General features: G+C 29.5%; 1 protein-coding gene across 1 annotated transcript in view; it reads right to left on the minus strand.

Moving 5' to 3' along the window:
- LOC132949993 (head-specific guanylate cyclase) overlaps positions 1 to 15,157 on the minus strand; it is a 299,190-nt gene that overhangs the window by 204,710 nt on the left and 79,323 nt on the right. The window lies entirely within an intron of this gene.

A 15,157-nucleotide genomic window follows, 5' to 3' on the forward strand; every position in this document is an offset into this window, starting at 1 on the left:
ATAATGTTAAAGATAACAATATAGTAATGTTTTAGAGCAAAATAAATACATTAGACGATATACATACCCATTATAACGAATAGTTCTTTCAAAACTTTAAGAACTGTAATAAAATAAATAAGTGATATATATTTTTTTCAAACTATAATTTTAACAAAACGATAACTAAGACATAAGTTTTAAAGATTTCTCAACTTATAAAATATATGACCAATGAATCGTTTGTTCACCATGCCCTTAAAATTCGTTACCATGGTTACCAAAGTGATTGATAATTGAAGGACATATTATATTATAATATATTATAATATACCTAAGGATTATAATTATTCACAAATAATTTCAATATATTCAAAAAACGCTGAAATTTACATCAACGACATTATTTCGACAACGAAGTCTTAAAACTAATAAAATATGTCATAATCAACCATCATAATAAATAATAATTTATAACAATAAGATTTTTCATGCCAATAAAAATAAAATAAAATAGGTTCTATTATAATAACGAATTTTATTAAATATAACACAACCTCGAATATCATAAATATATACAATAAAAAAATAGTGTAAATTCAATACATAAAATAATGACAATTGGATTTTAAAAATATATAGTGTTATATAATATGATTAGGATTTATGCATATTAGTTACCTACAATTGTACCAGATAGTTTTTTAATCGAATATAATTGGATTAGACTATACACATTACACTTATTGTGTAATACACTAATACTCTATTGTAAATATTTAACTTACCCATAAATCAAGCATATCAATCAAGGGGCATGATTTTATTTTTGTTGAAGGTTTTTAGCTTTTGGCTTTTAAAATATTATATTTACCAACCTATCTACTATTTCATTAACTTTCTATTGCGTATGACCGGTACTTCTAAGATTAAGCCTAAGTTATCCGAAATCATGGATTCCTATCCCAACCTAACCTAACGCGGTGCAGACGATTTCAAATAGTATGTAACACTAGTGGTACAATCTAATATGTGTTCACAGGGCTCTCGTAAATATATTTCACATAATAGTAAGTCATGTCCATCAAACACGTTATGTGCAATAAATTATACAATTTGATACCTCGTGGAAAAATAAATTTTAAAAAAAGCTGTCTAATTATTTCTTATTTTTCAGTAAAGCGGCGTTAAGCTATATTAGGCGTACAAAAAAAAAAAAAAAATTCTCAATGAACCTCTCACCAATGGGTTTTTAAACTGCAATGATACCTACGTGCAAAACGGTTACTATTTAGTTTTGTAAAATTTCGACCACGGTTGTAGTCAGTAATAATTGTCATGCCATAACAAACATGCTTTTTCGCGAGTGTGAAAAATAATTAAGTGATATGAATACATTAAAATTTCAATTTAAAAAACACCTTCGCTACATCGCGATCAGAATATTTTTTATTCAAGTGGATGGTAAAATATTATCAAGAACACTATTCAGTAGGTAGGTATTCTATATACGTTTTATTAATACCTTTGTACATGTTATCATATAGTAATTCATTTTATTGTTTCAGCTGAAGTATATTTTTATGTAAACACATAAATTAATATATCACTATCTAAGACTAGTTATTTTACTTCTGTCAGTTTGCTTATCAAGCCGTATTTGATTAGTTATTGGCTTAACATTTTAACAAAAACTATTTCATATTAACTATAGGTAAAAAAAAATCCTCCGTGTTGGTATTGTTTTATTCGAAACCATAGGATCTCTAATAATATGTAACGATTACGTACATCGTTTATTCTCTAAAACCATCGAATATAACACAATCGATTAAAAGTTTATGATTATGCTATCGATCCATCACTATACATAACCACCACCACCAAATGTTTCCAGAGAAAGTAGCTTTACTACTATTTTGATGTCTAAACAACATTAAAATAATCTTACAGGATCGACAAAGGATCGTATTGTGATTATTATCAGCTGTATTTGGGGGGCGTCCGTGCACACGCATATAAAATAGTACAATAATATTATGGCGCTTAGCAGGAAAGTGCGTTTGCAGCGACGACGACGACAATTTATCGTTTGCTCGCGATATTATATAATATTTCCTACTGCTGTATAGTAATGGTATTATTTATATGTGTGTAGAGGATACCGAGCTTAGAACACGGAGGCTAAATTCGAGGGTCACCGAAACCTTTTGACGTCGAGCTCGTCCTCGTACGTGTGCGGTTAACGCTTGGTCACGCCGGACAATGCTGCTGAGTCCGCGATTCCGAACAATAATGATAATAATAATAATGATAATTTAAGTCGGTTTTTGACCTAGGAGAGAAGAGGACGCAGACGAAAAAAATATAATAATATAAATTCCGATTTTATATCATCACGACGACCAGCTACTTTTGTTTTTGAAAAACCTCCCTTTTCCGAAGCAGATTAATTTTGTTTCAACGACCGACACGGCTTTCATTCTATACGCTTCCATTTCCAATTACAATTCCAAAATCAATTAAGTAAGGTGTAAAATCAAGATAAAATAATAACTAAAAAACGATTAAATTAAACACAGTTACATAATATGATATATTATATCTAATCTCTATAGGATGTTGTTATTAATTAATTAATTTTCTATCAAAATGATTATACATTTAATGTACAAATTATATTTTATTGGTCATTTTTTTTTAATTCTACATTGTATTCCAAACTTTTTAGATCAAATTAAACTTGAAAAATACACATTTTTTAGCAAGAAAAATAAAGCAAAATTAGAGTGTGGCAAACAGGCAAAATTTATGAAATATACCAACGGTCTTCTAAGGACCCAACTGATAGTGGAGTCAGGGACTTACGTGGTAACATAATATATTGTCAATTTTCTGTTTATTAAATCAATTAAAATCAAATTTATCAATACGGTCTTTACCATTCAATGAAACAATCTTTCCAAACATATAGTTTGTTAAAGTGTCGGCGTTAAGAACGTTTAGTTTAGTTTAGTTTATAAGTTAAAAATGAACATACATTATGATTCACTCTAAATGTTTAAAATTAATATGGACAAAATATAAAATTTATTCAGTTAAATAAGGTCGATTTTTTTTTAATAATACCAACTGGGTGAATTTAGAAAGTGATGGTATGACTTACAAAAAAGAACTAATCATTATATCCAAAGTGCACTTTACCGTAGATTCAATAACAGTATAATAGACAGGCAACGGCAATTCAATCATTTATCGTTCTTTATTTAAATTTGGATTAGACTCACTAGTGGCGCATGGTAAGAGGAGACGATTTGATGCATATTTCCTACCTCCTCCTGCCAAAATGCGCAACTAATGAGTCAAATTCAAATTACAATAATGAACGATAAATGAATGCATTTGGCATTGCCTATTTATAGTTTTATCTATTTATTAATCCATGTTTCTACTTTCTACACTAATATTTCTTATTGCGCACTAACTATAAATGGTTTATGTTATTACACGTTTGTGTTAATAATGTTATTAAATCAAACAGTTCTTATTCGTTTATTTGAATTTAAAATAATTGTATACAACGATATTAAACAAAATTATAATTGATTTTAAATTTTAAATTTTATATAATTTTTAAATTTTACTGAAATAGCTGGATAAGTTATAAAAATTGGTAACTTAACTAGGGTAGTTAAAAAATAAACTACCTAGGTAGTTAAATTTTAAAAATAATAACTTATTATAATTTATTTAAACTTAAACTTTTAATAACGAAATGCTCGAATTTGATTATTTATAATATTTATATAATTATATATTTTGTTTGCATGCGGCTAAGTTAACTATCTTTAATCCATACATTTTAGGAATAAATGAAAAGATCCCCTATCTTAAGTATTCGGGAGTGTGTGCTATTTGGTTGACTCCAATATACCCTGCCCCTGGATTTGATTTGGGTTATGACATATCGGATTACGGAGGAATCGATGAAATTATGGGTACTAAGGACGATTTTGAAGAGCTAATAAAACAACTTCACAAAAATGGTTTACTTATAAATTATTATAACATGCAAGTTTGAGGCAGATAGAAGTATTCCGTGCGGGAAACGTACGAAATATCAAAATACGTATTTGCATTTTCGAGATAAAAACTATTGGATTGAAATTTGAAAATTGTCATTAGATTTACCTTAATTTTTAGATGTAATACATTTTTAAAGATCTACTTCATTGTCGTTAACCTTGGATCTGAGTTAGAAGATATTAACCTCAAAAAATTCAAGATGAGACTATTTTCTAAATTGACCGTGAAAATATCTAGTTTGTTTGCTGAACAAGTTATTGGGTAAGTATCACACTTAAATATCCTATTTCAAAAAAAATAGTAAATTCGTTAAAATTTATTACAAATATAATAAACTGTTTTTATGATTTACAGAGATATTGTTAGTGCTTAATCGTTTACTTTGAAACCTTCTGCAGCGCTTGTTTTGGAGTCATTGAAGTCAAAGTTTTATTCATTTATAACTTTTCGTTAGTAAATGATTTGAATACCGATTTAGGTTATGACATATTGGGACTATACAATAATTATATCATCATTAAAATATATATTTAGATTTTTCCATCAATAATAACAATAACTAACAAAAATGTATGGGAGTAAATTTATTTTAGTGAAAACAGGGACAAATCATACGCATGGATGTTAAGATTCTGTGTTTTAGTTATAATATTTTGATTACTCCAGGCAAGTCGTTTGTCTAAAATGAGTACCTGCCAAATACCTGATTGTATTGGAAGTATGAGTTATGAATGCTCCTGTCATAGACCGTATTAGCTAAACAAATTTTCCTCTCAACACTTATAGAATTGTCTTAAATTGGCCAAATGAAATCTACTTAGCCACCTAAAAGGAGGATTTTAAATACTTACAAAAATAACCTTTAAAAAATAATGGACACGGAAACCCTTAAAAAAAATAATTTATTTCCTAGAACATGAAACTAATTTATTGTATGTATTTCCGTTAAAAAGTTTAAAATCGTAATTAAGTCAACTTTTTTTTTGTTCTTTTATGCCAGTATATAATTTATTATATTATACAATATAAATTCAGATATTGCATAAGGCAAGTAAAAATAAATACTTTCTACTAATAACCATTTATCATCTACTTTCCATTCATACCATCTTCACGGTTTAAGTTATTACAACAGAGTAAAATGTAAATACAGTTAAAAATTAAATAACACAAATACTTTGAATGATAACATTTATTATTCGTATAAGTAAGTAGGTACTTCTGTTTTATTTAAGCAGGAATTTAAACAAATATATTTCTTTAGATTCATTGGATTAAACTATATTGTTGTTCATTGGTGGATTGTGGGACCTACAACATCTTCGTCCTTCAGGAAATAATATGATAAATGAGCAGTTCAACGCGATAACTACTAATTTTCCAAAAAAAGTACGTACAAACAGTGCTGAACAATTAAAAGTGGTTTCAAGTTGTGTCCCAAACGCCAACATTAATTAGGTACCAACCTACCTACCAACCTCAAAGATGAATTACACAATTTTAATTTACAGCTTTAATATACTCACGGTCTGTTATATTTTATACTACTTACTTTCTTATTTTAACTTATTTAAAATAATAAATTAGTCGTAATAAAGTTAAGTAACAATACTTATTTTACATTTTGTTATTTCATCTAAGATTTATTCAAATACCTAATAAAACTATTCTTTTGAAAAAAAAAACGCACAGATATTAGTTATAATTATACTACAATATACAGAAGTATTTTACACACCAACAACTCGCCTTCCGTGCTTTTAGTTATTGTATAGGTACGTTTTAACTTTTTTGATTATTATTATTATTTATTGCCATTATATAGGTGTCAAATCTTGGTCGTATTGTAATTACATAATATTATCATTACGTGTAATTTTTTTCACCGGACTTTTCAAATCGTATAATCTATAAGAGAACGAGTTCGAAGCCCTAAACGAGTAAACGGCCAAAATTTATCACTTCAATATTAGTTGTGAAAATGTGATAAATTAGAAGTTCTAAGCCTGCGGGGAAGATATATATATATTATGTATATACCCACATACATACACACCTAAAGCTAACGTTTTATTTATTCTGGTGGTTTAAAACGAAACTTAAAATAATAACTTTACTTGACCTGTGGTAATCATAATGAAAATATCTAAAAGTCTACAGCGCAAATATAACAAATAAATAATAATAATATGTCGAATTGTTCATCAAAAATAATTTCGCGATGGCTGAAAATCATGAAGTTTTTGAAACATAATCGTGAAACCATTATTATCTACCCATACAATTTAACACAATTAATCACGACACGAAACGTAATAACAACAATTTAAAAACAAAAAATGTGTCGCAATAAGACGTGACGGGACGGGCAACTATAATACCTATGCATCTTTACAGTAGAATTATTAAATCGATAAAAAAAATATTACGACATTCAATAATGTCCGCGTACAACAACTAATAAAATACTATGTAAATTATTAAAACCATTGTCAAATCACGGGGTTTATGCACGTAATAATAATCAGCGAGCAGATGTTTTGTCACGAACGGTATTGTGCCTGATCGACTAAAAGTATTCGCACGCGTCTCTCTATTAATGAAAACGGGCAATAAATAATAATTATACTTTACCTATGGTAATCATAATTATTAAAATATCGAAAGTCCACAGCTCAAAAAACAAATAACTAATAACATGTCGGATTGTTCATCAAAAATAATTTCGCGTTAGTTGAAAATCATGACGAAACATCGTGAAACCATTATTATCTACTTATACAATATAACACGATGTTTAACACAATATTAATCACAACGCGAATTGTAATAACAATAATTTAAAAACAAAAAAATTGTCGTAATAAGTGATGACGGGACGGGCAACTGTAAATAATGCATCTTTACTGTAGTATTATTAAATCGATAAAAAATATTACGACATTCATAAAGTCTCATCCAAGTAAAGCAGGGGTGACCAAACAATCGATCGCGATCACCTGGCTGGTCTTGGACGATTTATAACTCGATCCCACTTATTAGAATTTTTTTATTATTGTTATACCTACATTTGACATTTAGTATATTATACAGTCATTAAATACAGATATCGGATTGGTGTGAAATGGCATTTTCTCACGTGAAAGTTATAAAAGCTGAATAGGTACCGTGCTATGCTTTCTGATGATCATTTAGAGCAGCGTCTTCGTTTAGCAGTTGCCAGTTGATAACTATTACCGAGATTATAATTAACAGCCCATGGATATGCAACGACACTCTTCTACATCAACATTACAAATGTTAATACATATTTAAATTATTCAGAAATTTAATGTGAAACACTCATTTTAGATAACTATTTACACTTTAATTTTATTGATTATATATAATAATAATATTATATATATATGTCTATTATTGATAAAAAATAATTTTTGACATTAGTCGATCCTAAAAGGAAAAATATACCCTCAGTAGATCTTAATCAAAAAAAAGTTTGGCCACCCCAGGCGCATAGCCGTACAACGACTAATATAATACTATGTAAATTATTAAAACCATTGTCAAATCACGGGGTTTATGCACGTAATAATAATGAGCGAGCAGTGTTTTGTCACGAACGGTATCATAATATTGTGCCTGTTCGACTAAAAGCATTCGCACGCGTCTCTCTATTATGGAAACGGGCAATAAGTAATAATTGTTATTATTTGCTTGCTTGCTTTGTCTCGTTACCGTGCGCAACACTTAAGTTGTGCGTATAGAAAGCTTTGGAAAACTGTACGCCGAACGCGGTGAGGCTGAATGCATTTAGATAATTAATACCGAAACGTCGATAACACATTATTATTCTTCGTCATTAAAACCATTCCCTTGCAAAATGGCACGCACACGGACGATTCACATGGTCTTAACAGATATAATATTTTATACGCATACCTACGATATGTATATCGACTTCAGACTTGTCGTACCTAGTGAAAAGAAGAAGTTTCCCCCGCGAACCGATCGCTGTAATTACCGAGCGAGTACGTGTTCGCGTACTTGCACGAAAATAATAATATGACGTATTGTACTATATTGCCCAAAGGTTATAGAAACGTGCTGAATCAAAACAATAAATAACAATGCGATTTTCGAGGGAAAGCGGATTATGTATTTCTGTTGAATAAAATTTCGACTCGACTGCGCGGGTGGATTTTATAAGCAGTTTTCATCCCCCCCCCCCCAGGGATGTTTTGTCAAAGCACATCATCGACCTGCCGTCACCCTTCTGTTTCGATTCCAGTGTTTTACGCCGTCACATTTCCATTGGGGGTTTTTTTTTTTTCGTTTTGCTTATAATCCATTTGACGGTGGTATCTGAATTCAAAAGTCCGGATGTTTACATCTTATACATCTTCGAATATTTTCGAGCACTTTCTCTCTTAAATCACTTTTTAACCTTAGGTGCCCCAGAAGCTTCCTAAAAACACAAACGTCGAGTAAATATTTTACAGTGCGCTTTGCATACACGAGATAGAACTATTTTGCATTCAGCATTCACACAGTAACTATTATTATCATTCCAGTAAATCCGCGAGACATGAAAATGTCAAAACCGTTTTTCCATGTTAATATGTCATGCTCATAATATTTGGTGTTCTGTGTGATTTATTTCACCTTACTAATATTATAATAATGTGACTAAGTAGTAAGTAGTTAGGGTTCGTTGGTTATTTTACAGAAAACAAAATCTTAAATCGTAATTGTTGATTGTGTGTCTTGCAATATTATGACTAAATCTTGATTTTCGAAATTTTCGATTGCAATTTGTCGAAAAGAGTGAATTTGAAAAATTTTAAAAATCTATTTAAAAAGTCGTTAAACATAAATATGTAAAAAATAAACAAAACATGATTTCAAACAGACACAGTTTTAATATTCATGACAACGTTTTAATAGTATGTTTAAGTAGGGGAATGTATTTTTCAAATTTATTTTAAGCAGGAATGCATAAAATTAAGGTTTAAGATGAAATAATAAAATTAATAATAATGGACATTCTTTGATTTAATTAAATTGTTATACACATTTATAATATAATATTGACTGATATCATTTCCTTTCAAACAAACGAAATAACTTTGACTGGCTGGGGCACTGGATAAATCCAAAAAATTAACATATATTTGTGTTTTCGTATTATTTGATAAACTCAGCTACCCTGAAGTCCTCCTCGCCCAAACCATAAAAAAAACTGTAATTCATTTTTTCAGAAATAATTGCGCACATTGTAACTTTGCAATCTTTACACTTTTACAACTCACTCTCCTTACTATGGTAAAACTGGTTCGGTTGACTGTATAGTTTTATGTACGGCGCGCGACTCAACCTCGGCAACCATTGGCTCTGACAAACTTCCGTAAACAATTTAGGACTTTTGTATGCAGTTCACGTTTTTTGTATGGCGGTTGCACTACTAATTTTTATTTTTGAATATTTGAAGTTTATAGTATGGTAGTACGGACTAGTACTAATATAATATTATGAATTATTGTAGCAATAATATAAAAGCCATTTTATTTTTTAGTTATCTCGCGATCCTAAATATCTCCGTACTATGGGGTAATATTCACATGACCACAATACCACCTCTGTTTGTTTGTCTACGAGAAACCTACCTTTGTGTTGTGTAATATGAATATATAATAATTATCTCTTGTTAACCATATCTACGGCTCGAATCGATAAACAAATTGAACTATAGTAAATATTAATTAATATCCTATTGAAAATTCACTAACAAATCCCGACAGACGATCTCACCAGCTGCGCACGCTGTTTTACAATATAAACTATATAAATCATTACCACTACCGTGTTTGGCACGCCTAACCGTGTGTAATATTGTGTATCCTAACCTTACAGTAAGTAGGGTTAGTAGTTGGCATTTCAAGTTGGCATTTTACAGTATATGCTTGCGTTATTAAAAAATAATAATCGTGATTTATTTTCCAAAGTTATAACTATGGACGATACAGGGCCAGTTGGTAACAATAAAATTAATCCATTTTGATGTACGTACTTTTATTTTTTCACGTAATCGATGAGTCAAATATGTTCGTAGTACTTACTCTAATATTGTTAAACTATGATAGGTGTGTACTAGAAGCTAATAATAGAATATATTCAGTTATACAGGTATATAGGTATATCAATTAATATTTTAATCTGTAAAAGATTTTGTTAAAATTAAAGTTTATAAAATTGCATAACGTATATTATCTTTCTTGGTTTTTGGTACGATGGAATGTAAAAAAAATTAATTAATTATTAGGTATTTTAATTATGAACTATTTTCGGTTTTCGAATTATTCATATTATTACATATTGGTTAAACGTGAGGTTATTTCCACGTAACAACGTAAACCGTAAAAATTTCTGGAATTTCGGATAATTTTCCTTGTCCGTGATAGCCAGAAACGATTATTTGAAATGGACATTCTTTTAAAATAAAAAAAAATTCTTATGCTATACAGAAATTACTTTTCTGGAATATAAAATCAACGAATTGATTTCGAAAAGTATGTACTGATTAATGTTGTATATAGTGTTACTCGAAGTATCATAGCTTTATGGCTTTTCGTATTAATATATTGGATATTCTTTAAAATTTGAATCGTGTTATTCCTATTATAAAACATATTCGTATTAAATATAAGCTTTTCTTGTTAATTTTGTATTATATAATATAATTTATCACAAAAATAAAAACAAGAACAAAAAAATGTTTACAATTTTTTAGAGAAAAGTTGGGGGGGAAATGTATCTCGATGTTTATAGTTGTTACGAGTTAATACCAGCCAAAATTGCTAGAATTATGCGAATAGCTGATATTGGCATTTGATTTTGTTTACTTAAAATAACGTATAACGGTAATTACCAATATAATAATAATTATAATACATTAATAACTATTCAACTGAATACTTTGGAATCCATTGTACTTCACTGGTGGAAACTAGAAATACAGATAACAGACATATTATATGATTTCATGTTTGTTTTTAAACTAAAGCACAGCCACTGCAACTATTGTGCAGTCATCAGAAATTGTGAGGAACAACAGTTTGCCCTAGGGAAACAATAACGTCACAAAGCATTTTTCTAAATGATAAAAGACGCTGAAAAACAAAAATGTATTAAATATAACACCTTCATATAAAATACGAGACATTATATGGATCCATTTCAAACATTGCAATATATTCTGCAGCAGTTGACCCATTTATGGGTCATGGGTGTTGTATTTGTTTAATACTCTCGTATGTGCTTCAGACTAACCATTGATAAAACTATAACAACATTATTTGATGATTCATAGAATTTTGCCTGTGTAATAATTGGCGTTCGGAAATTGAAGAAATTATTTTAGTGTATTTTGAATTTTTTTAAGTCATATTTGAATTGAATTAACGTTATTAAAAGATTATCATTTACAATATTAATTTCTAATAAATAATTTTTCTTGCCGAAACCATTTGGTAAGTATAAATTATTTGCAAATTTACTAAAAGGAAAGCGCATAACACATTGATACCTTGAAACTCCACAGGTGTAATATGTTGTGAAAGCACTACGGGTGGCCATTATTCTGGTAGATGGTTGCTACCACGCATTCGTCTAAAATATATGTGAGCTACCTATCGGTCGGACGTCGTAACAAAGTATACAAACCAAGTGAATCTCTGAATCTTTGAATCAAATGAATGTCATCTGTTATTTTTTTTTTTTTTTTTGGGGGGGGGGGGGGTGGGAGGAGGAAAGAGAGTAGTCTCACTTGGCGAATGATAAATATTTATGTTGTAATAATTATATCACAAACTGCTACTTCATAAAATAAAAAAAAAAGCTACTGATTTAGACCACTAAGTAGATAATGTGTCTGAATTAAGATCCAATTATAACATAATTTGAGTTTGAAAACGTTTCAGACCATAACTTGCGAGTTAATCATAAATACTAAAGAACGTATTAAAAACTAGCGATAGTCTATTGATTATTCGCATTTGTTTGTTCGTGTAATTTTTTTTTTTTTAACTTACAATTATTCAAAATACGTCATGAGTGTCAAATTTCTAAACAATATCTAGAGGAGCTTCTGTAATATAATCGTTTTGAGCTATCTAATAAAAAAATTAATTGCATATATAAGAACCTAAAATTACACTTGCGATAATATTAAAAACTAAATTCGTATATACTGATAACTAATAAAAAAAAACAACTTTGATGTAGGTAATTCAATTTCAGTCATAATAGAAAACATAAAGAGGAAAATGGTACGTTAAATATAAAATCAATTTATTAAGGTTTACTATTTTTCAATTTTATTCTAGTACGCCATTTCACGAGGAATTTTAAAATCTTTGAAGTGGCAACGATAAAGTGTGTTCAAGTACCTATTCAACAAATAGTTGTTTGTATCTAATTTTTTATTTAAACTATGTACACCTAATCATATTATTATAACACGTTTATCTATAATCCTTAAAAAATATTTTAATATTAATATCAAGGGACATGACAACATGTTTAAACTAGTATCCTTTAAACAGTTTCACATAATATTATGTGCTTACCTATTTATTAAATAGTGTGTAGCCACTCACAAAATAAACCAAGCCGAAGAATATGTCATATTTATAGATTTTTTCAAAGTTATTTTCTACACTACAGTTTCTCGAGAATTAAATATAAAAAACAATAAATATAATACAATGGTATCTAATTTTATCTGAGAGATGGCGAGACCTCTTGAAGGCAGCAATGGTCCTCAACGGACCGGTAAGCTGAGAAGAAGAGAAAGAGAGAAATTTTATTTAACCATCAATTCACGAGGTACAAAAAAAATTTATATTTTATTTTAAATATACTTGTTAGGTAGGTATAATATAATTATTGGATGATATTATATATCACAATAATATGAATGATTTTTTTTTTTTATTCTGACGATTGGTGAAAAAAAATTTCACTACATAACTGCGATGTTGAAACTCGAAACGTCATGTGGAGGAAACCGGACGTTTTGTTATTAGTGAAACTCTGCGAATCCATAAAATAAACTACGTCAAAATTCTTGGAAGTAAGAAGTACATAGGCAAACATGTGTGTTGGTTGAATACGGTATGCGGTGTGTGTGTGTGTGTGTGTGTGTGGGCACGAGCTTATTTTTATACAACAGAAGGGAGCTTTCTATACATTATCATAATGGATATTGGGCGATTTTATTTTTGCTTCCGCCAAGTACAGAATATTTTTTTATTAAACCTTGCATGATATCTTTACTCTGACATCGGTGCGCGATGTCGTTGAATGAACCTCTTTTTCCGAGAAAAAAAAGGGGCAATAGACATGTGCTTAACACACACACACACACCACATAATATTATTACCTATCCTTATAAGAGTGCACCTACACCGAGCACTGTCTCACAATAACGTGTCTACTCGCGGGTATACTATCGGTCTGCGATTAATCTTAAACGCGTCAATTCCGAAAATCCCGTATCCAATCAAAAAATAATATACTCGAACTCAATATAATAATATTCTTCAACGCGTAGGCCCCGTCAATCGAACTTATTTCTGACGGCTGTTGTAATTGTTTTTTTTCCGTATTGCATTTCGGTTCGATTACTCGCTCAGGCCACATCCCGCAGAGCGTACTTTTATATAGATACGGTTTTGAAAAATAAAACTCCGACGTCGGGAAATTCCGGTAATTCGCGTTTGATTCCGTTGTTATACATACGTATTATTATTATTATTATCATCATTACATTATTTCGCAACGCCTTTTTTAATATATAATATTTTCCGGTCACGAATATTGTCCCAGTGGAGAACGAATACGTATACAGCGTACGCGCAATCATTGTAGATCAAAATTAAATAAAACACAAAATCCTCTGCCCGTCGCCATTGTACATGACGCGTCGTTTGTAATACATAGTTATTTTAATTAAAAGGATACTAAAACGCAATATATTATAACATTATTATATCAAGTCTGGAAGTATTGAAAACGTTGGACTACAATATTTTAAGCGATATAAAATTATCATCGGTTCCTTGATAATAATTATTATTATTAAGATCTTATTATCCCGCAGGTTATCTAAACGGTATTTAGCGCAGGATTGAATGTATCGTTAAATAGTATTAAACGATTTCAAATTATTTCTTTAATTGATATTGAAATACCTACCTTTAGATTTAACAATAAAAATGTATTATCCTAATAAATCCTTTGAGTGCAAATCAATTCAGTACTTGGCCGTTTCTTGATTTACAATCGGATTTACAAAAGGATTAGTAATATTGTGTTGCCTACTTTGTCTTATTCCTTTAATAATCAGTAATCACTAACACGCCAATAATGCACGTGCAGCAACGTTTAAATTACAATAAACAAATTAACAAAATTGCTAATAGATAATAGTATATTGTTTGTCATTAAATAAATTCAAGTATATATATATATTTTTTAAATAATTAACAGTCTCTCACAATGTCTTACTATCAAGTACAACATGACGTATTATTTTTTTGCCCTTTATTTTTTGTGAAACTGTAAAAACTGAATTTTACTAACTACCGATTTCAATATGAAAATCGCAGCTGTATAACGAATGGGATCGAGTGTTTAAAAAGTCTGGACAAAAAATATCATAATTTATAAGGAGTACAAATTAAAAGTACATATTATTTCGATAAAAAGTCGTGCAGTTCTTAAGCGTAAACATAATCAATAATAATAATAGTACGTCGTATAATACGGTTCCATGAAAAATATATGAAACCTTATTAGTTTTCGCACAGCACAGCACAGCCGCTCTGCAATATTTTGTTGCATTTATAGAGAATAATAATAATAATAGCATTATTATATTTCGGCAGTACTTACCAGAAATATTGTCCTATAGAGTATACACGGTACACCAACTTTCCGCGGAAACTGCGTAGGTAGACAATATTATTATTATTATACAAATTTCCTAAACTATAATACCATATTTAATGCATATTATTATTAATTTAGCGT

This window comes from Metopolophium dirhodum, chromosome 8 (genome assembly GCF_019925205.1).
Source record: "Metopolophium dirhodum isolate CAU chromosome 8, ASM1992520v1, whole genome shotgun sequence".
In the NCBI taxonomy this organism is placed as follows: Eukaryota; Metazoa; Arthropoda; class Insecta; order Hemiptera; family Aphididae; genus Metopolophium; species Metopolophium dirhodum.